Genomic DNA, 6,180 nt, shown 5'->3' on the forward strand with positions numbered 1-6,180 from the left:
TCCATCCATCCATCCATCCATCCATCCATCCATCCATCCATCCATCCATCCATCCATGACTATGTCTACATATATGCACATATCTATAGTTTGAGCCTTTGGACATGTTCGTTCAGTTCACAGACACAGCCTGGATCACTGATCGTTTGTCAGTGGGCAAAGGGGGATGTTCTGAACTCAGGGCCCCTTCCCCAGCCCATCCCTGTGGGCCTGGGCTTCCCCTGTGGCTCTCAGTCCCCTGGCTCTGCAACCAGTCAGTCTTTCCATCTGTAGCCACTGCAGAATCTTGTCCAGAAGGGAAACGCAGCCAGGCCCGGATAGGGGTTGAGAGTCTGGAGTCAGCCAAGCTAAACAGACTGGCTTTCTTTGCAAGGCCCCGCCCTTGGGGCCAGGCCCACCACCGCAGGAGGGCAACTGAGTCAGCAGGAAAAGAGGCTGGGCGGGTTGCTGCAGAATCAGGAGGAGTGAGAGTTGGGAAATGAGAAAATCAGCAGAGAGAAAGTCTCTAGGGTGTCAGAGCTGAAGGGGCTGATAGATCCTGGGTGCAGTGCCAGGGAGACCCGGGCCTGGACCTGACTTTAACACTAGAAACACTAGAAAGTCTTGGACTTGGAGTTAGGGCAACTTCTTTCGCCTCTTAGATGCTTGTGAGCTGTGTGCCTTTGGGCAAGTTACTTAATCTCTCCAAGACTCAGTTTTCTCATCTGTGAAATGGGGAGGCTGGACTCCATGACTTCTAAGGCCTCTTTCGGCTTTAAGGATAAGATTCTATGATCTTTGTTTGACAGTGGTGGAAGGGGAGGTTGGGAGAAACAAAGTGATTTGGCCCGGCTAGTCGGTGGTAGAACTTTTTACTGGTAAGAAGTCATTAGTGCTCCCCAAGTTGCTGGAAGAGGCCATATAGTCAAACCCCCTCATTTTATTTTACAACATTAAAGTTGTTTTTTTAATGAACAAAAATCTGTTTTCTCTCCTGCCCATCCTTGTTTTAAAGAAAGAAAAGGAAACCCTTTGTAACAAGTATGTATAGTCAAGCAAAACTAATTCATGTATTGGCCCTATCTAAAAAATGTATGTCTCAGTCTGTACCCTGAGTTCATCACCTCTGTCAGGCATTGGGTAGTGCCATGGGCCCTCAGGAAACTCGGTTGGTCATTACATTGGTCAAAGTCCTTCAGTCTTTCAAAATTGTCTATACAGGTTGTTATTGGATAAACTCAGCCCTTTCCTTTTACAGATGAAGAAACTGAGACATAGGGAGGAGAAGTGGATTAAGGTCATTCCAGATAAGCTGGAGTAAGGGTGGGAGGCAGGATTCAAACCCAGGTCCTTTTACTCCAGAGCTAGTGCTTTCTCCACTGGACCTTTCTGAGTCCCACATTAGAGTTCCCCACAAGAGTTAGGGCAGTCTAAGATGAGACTAGGCCAGGTGGACTGTAGACAGTGAAGGGAGATGGGGCAAGAACTGGGAAGAGGAAATGGAGAGAGTTGGGGGGGCACATGAACACGGTGATAGACAAGTGAAAGATGAGATTGTTAACAGGAAAGGGAAGAGACTTCTGATAATAACCCAGGCTCTGAGCTCTTTCCAGAGTTTTGGAGGAGAGCTGAGGTCCTCTGGAAGGTAGCGAGTCTGGTCACCCAGGAGAGAAGTAGGTCAGTAGAGAAGGAAGCCGAGGGTTCCATTGGAAGCCAAGGGCCAGGAATGAGGAGACTTTCCTGGAGAGCTGGGGTGGGTGATATGGTGGTGCTGGAGGGGGCAGAAAGAGAGGGAGCAGGGGAGAGGCAGTCACAGTGTGCCTAGAAAATAGCCAAAATAGGTAACTAAGTGGCACTGGGGATAGAGCTCTGGTCCTTGAGTCAAGAAACCTGAGTTTGAATCCTGCCTTAGACATGTACTGGATATGTGACTCTGGGCTCCAGCCTTGGAGTCAGGAGGATCTGAGTTCAAATCTAGCCTCAGACACTGGCCACTTACTAGCTGTATGACCTGGGGTAAGTCACTTAACCCCATTGCCTAGCCAAAAAAAAAAAAAAAAAGCAAAAAAGAAAAGAAAGAAATCATCAATGCATTCATAGGCTTTTGCTGAACTGGTTTTTTTTTCTTTTTAACAAAAAATTTGTTAAATGGGATAGTGGCTCATCTAGTAGGGAAGTATATATTCAGAAATGAAAGTGACATAAAAACAAAATCTATTAACAAAAATAAGATTTCTTTTTTATAAAAAGAAAATTATTTATATTAACTTATCTGTGTATAGGTTGTAAAATGGAGTTTTCCTTAGCACCTAGCACAATGCTCAGCATGTAGCAAATGCTTAATAAATCCTCCTTGAATTTAGTTATTGGCACTTGTCCTTTCCTGGGTGCACTCCCCGCCCCCCAGTGCCCAGCACAGTGCTGTCCCACATAGTAAGTGCTCAGGAAACCTTTCTTCCTCATGGTGAACAATCCAGTTAGGGCTGCAGCCAGTGACCCAGGAGAGGAAGACCAAAGCCACCTGGCCCTGGTGAACTTGGAATCATTTCTCATCAGCCTCTAACTTAGCTAGGGAGTTGGTCACTGGATGATAAATGAGTTTTTCAGATCTCTGACTCTCTCCAGAGAAACTGGATGCAAAGGTGGTCCCTGCTACATTTTCAGTGTTATGGGTGTGTTCGATGCCCAATCATTTCTGTCTCTGAGACTCTGCAGCTGGGTTCACTGGCCTCCAAACAGGGAGGGATGGGGGTGTGGGGGGGAGAGATGGCCAGCAAACACTTGGTTGCTTTCTCCTTCTCTATCTTCTCCTCCTGCAGAAGAACTCCAAGAGGTTTTCCCCCAGGGGGTTGTGCCCTCATGGGGTGCCTGGGCTGCTCCAGGACTGCCCATGGGCAAGAAGGAGTGGAAAGAGTGAAGCCGGAGCTGCTTCTTGGAAAGCTGCTCAGCCTGCATTTTTGGTGAGCTGGAGAGTTAATGATTAAAATATATCCACATGTGGCTAATCCCCCAAAGGGCAGCAAACTCTGAGGACATTTTAACTCATCCATTCAGCCTGCTTCAAATCACTGTCCTCAGCTCTCATTTCTGGGCCACAATTTTTCCTCCCAGGGCCCTCTCTAGGGGAGCAGCCAAGCACTCAGAAGACCTTGTCAGGCTGGATTAGAACCATAGACGCATAGTTTTCAAGCTCTTAGAAATCATAGGATCATAGAATTAAAATTACAGGGGACTTTGTAGGTCATCCCATCCCATCCAGCCCCTTTATTTTACAGGTGGGGAGACTGAGGCACAGTGAGTTATGTGACTTACCCAGGGTCATACGGTGTCAGAGGTGGGATCTGAACACAGGTCTTTCCAATCCAAGTCCAGCATAACAACTACTGCCCACATGCTCCCTCACAGGTCACCTATTCTAAACCCTCCTTCCTTTCACAGAAAAGAGAATGAGGTTCAGTGACTCATCTAGGGTCACTGTAGATGAGTAGATAGCAGAGAGGAAGGTCTAAGGCAGGTCCTCTGTGGGCAAATCTGGCTGATAATTTTCTACGTGGATTGCTACCCAGCTCAGTTAATTAATAACAGTGTGTGACCTCAGACTTGCTCATCCTGAGGTCAGTGGTCTAAGGACTTCCCATATCCAGAAGGTAGCTTCTCCAGGTCAGGGCTCATTTTTGTTTGTTCCCATTATGTATTTGTAGACTCAGTACCAAACACAGTGCCTTTCACACAGTGGGTGTTTAATAAATGCTTGTTGAATCAAATTGTTGCGGCTTCTGATCTCTTCAGAAGCAGCACATTAAAAGGAGCTGCTGTATGCAGACTCAAGCAAGAGTAGAGGGGAGGGGAGGAGAAAAGATAGCTGACAGCAAAGGGGGGAAGTAGGAAAACATATTTTAAACGGACTAAAAAATTTAAAAGTAGGGTACTCTGGAATTATTTAACATAGGGCTAAACAACCTCGAGGGAACAATCTCTATTGAAGCCTAGCACAGCAACTAAAGTTCCTAAGGATAGTCCTGAGTTGTCAAGAAAAGATTAAATTATATTCAGTTTACTCTGCTTAAGAAGTCAGGCAAGTACTTATTCTTTTATTCAAAAGGGTTAAAATTTTGAAAAAAAATTTTGATGGCAATTCTCAGCTACCAGGAAATCTAAGCCCCCCAAGAATAACTTTTTTTTTTTCTGGAATGTTGTTGTTATTTATCCTTTGTTCTCAAAGAGGACCGTGACATCAGGAAGGTGATGCCGTGACTTGCAAGTGAATTGGATTTAAGTGAGGGAGGACTGTGCAAGTCCCCAGCCTCACTCTCTCCTCCAGAGCCAATCAGGGTCCAGTGGCAAGATACAGATCAGGATGACTGGAGATGGCCCTGGATACAATGGGAGACCTTGGCCTTTTTAAGCTAAGGTCTCTCCCAGGCCTCAGTTTGTCTGAGGCAATGAACATTCAGTGATTAAGGATAGGTTCAAATGAGACAAAGAATGGCCTCTTTTACCTAGTCAAAAAATAAAATCAATCTGGAAAGGGAAGATGCTCAGGGTTTCTGGCCGAAACAGAAACAATTGCTATTTACACTCACTCTGAGCCATCAGAATCCAAACAATGACCAAGTGAGGCTTGGGCTGGGACCCATCGTTGACCAATCAATGAGAGCCAGAGTGATCTGGTCCTTAAAAAAGAAATCTAGCCTGTAAACCCCAAGATTCCTTGTTAGGTTTCAGCAACCAACATTTATATTCCTTTGGGCCGAGCACCCACAGGTGGACAGAGGGAGAGGAGGGAGGGAAGGAAGGCAGGAAGGAACTGTGTTGCCCAACTGGAACGGGCCAGTTAGGTCCCCACTGGGGCAGCTACTACTGCTCACTGGTTGTTGCTTGTCCTTTGCTCTTGAAGAGGATCATGCCATCAGGAAGGAGATGTCATGACTTGTGAGTGAATCCGATGTAAGTGAGGGAGGGCTGTGCAGAGTCAGGAGCCTCACTCTCTCCTTCTGAGCCATCTGGGTCCAGTGGCAAGATATAGATCAAGATGCCTGGAGATAGTCCTCTCCCAGAAAGTTAAGATTTTACTGGATGGGATAATGAGACCGGACATAGAGGAGGCTGTGGGAAGGTTGTCCCTGCTTTTGGGAATTTCCTACTGATGGAAACAGAGTTCACTGAATGGAATAGGCATGAAATGTGCAACAGAAACCCATAGGCATGATTGTAACTAAGTCCAGCTGTAGGAGGCTTAAGGCAGGAGTGCTGGGTAGGTTGGAGTGACCACCCAGTTGGGGATGTTCTGCATGATGCACACAGCTGAGCCTTCTGTTTCTCCTGGAGGGCTCTTTCCCCCATATGCTTGAATGGGAAAGGTTTCCTTCTTCCTCATCTGTTTCAAAAACCTCTTTGCACGGGCAGACCCTGGAAAGGCAGTTGTACAGTGGGTAGGGCACTGGAATTAGTGTCCTGCCCTAAGGTTCACAAACACTTCATAAGATCATAGGATCATAGATTTAAATCTGAAAGGATCCTTAAAGGCCGCCTACTTCAACCCCTTCATTTTATAGATCGGGGTGCTGACCCGCATTTGTGGACTCTTCTCACCTGGGTGTTCCCTGAACCAGAGAAATCCCAACTCCCGTCTCCATTCCCCGTCCCTATTCCCATCCTCATATGCCAGGTACTATGTGGGGTGTTGGGGATACAAGGACTGAGGGAAGCAGTCTGGAGCCCTGAAAAGTTTCCATTCTATCAGGAGAGACAACCCATAAGTAAATGTAAAACACTTGCGAGATGACTTCCAGGAGGAGGGTGTGGGATTATGGGGAAGGGCGCCATGGGAAAGTACAATCTGAGAAGGGCCCTGAATGGACAGAGGATGGTTCGATCCCTGTGAGCTCTGGGGATCTGAGAAGGTTGGTGGAGGAAGGTTGAGGAGGCCGTAGTTAAGTCAGACCTAGCAGGATGGCTAAGATTGGACAGGCAGGGCTGGGAGAAAGAACATTCCAGATGGGAGGAGCAGCATGGACAAAGATTCAGGGGTGAGCATCACGGGGCATGTTTAGGAATGAGAAGTCCAATCATATGGGAAAGCAGAGTACAGAAAGGGGAGAAGTGATAACATTAGAAGAGCAGATCGAATTCCAAGTTGTAAAGGGCCTTGAATGCCAGGTCAAAGGATTCGGGCTTTGTTCAGCATGAGAAGTCATAGAA

The sequence above is a fragment of the Vombatus ursinus genome, unplaced genomic scaffold (assembly GCF_900497805.2).
Source record: "Vombatus ursinus unplaced genomic scaffold, bare-nosed wombat genome assembly UNPS02014768.1, whole genome shotgun sequence".
NCBI lineage: Eukaryota > Metazoa > Chordata > Mammalia > Diprotodontia > Vombatidae > Vombatus > Vombatus ursinus.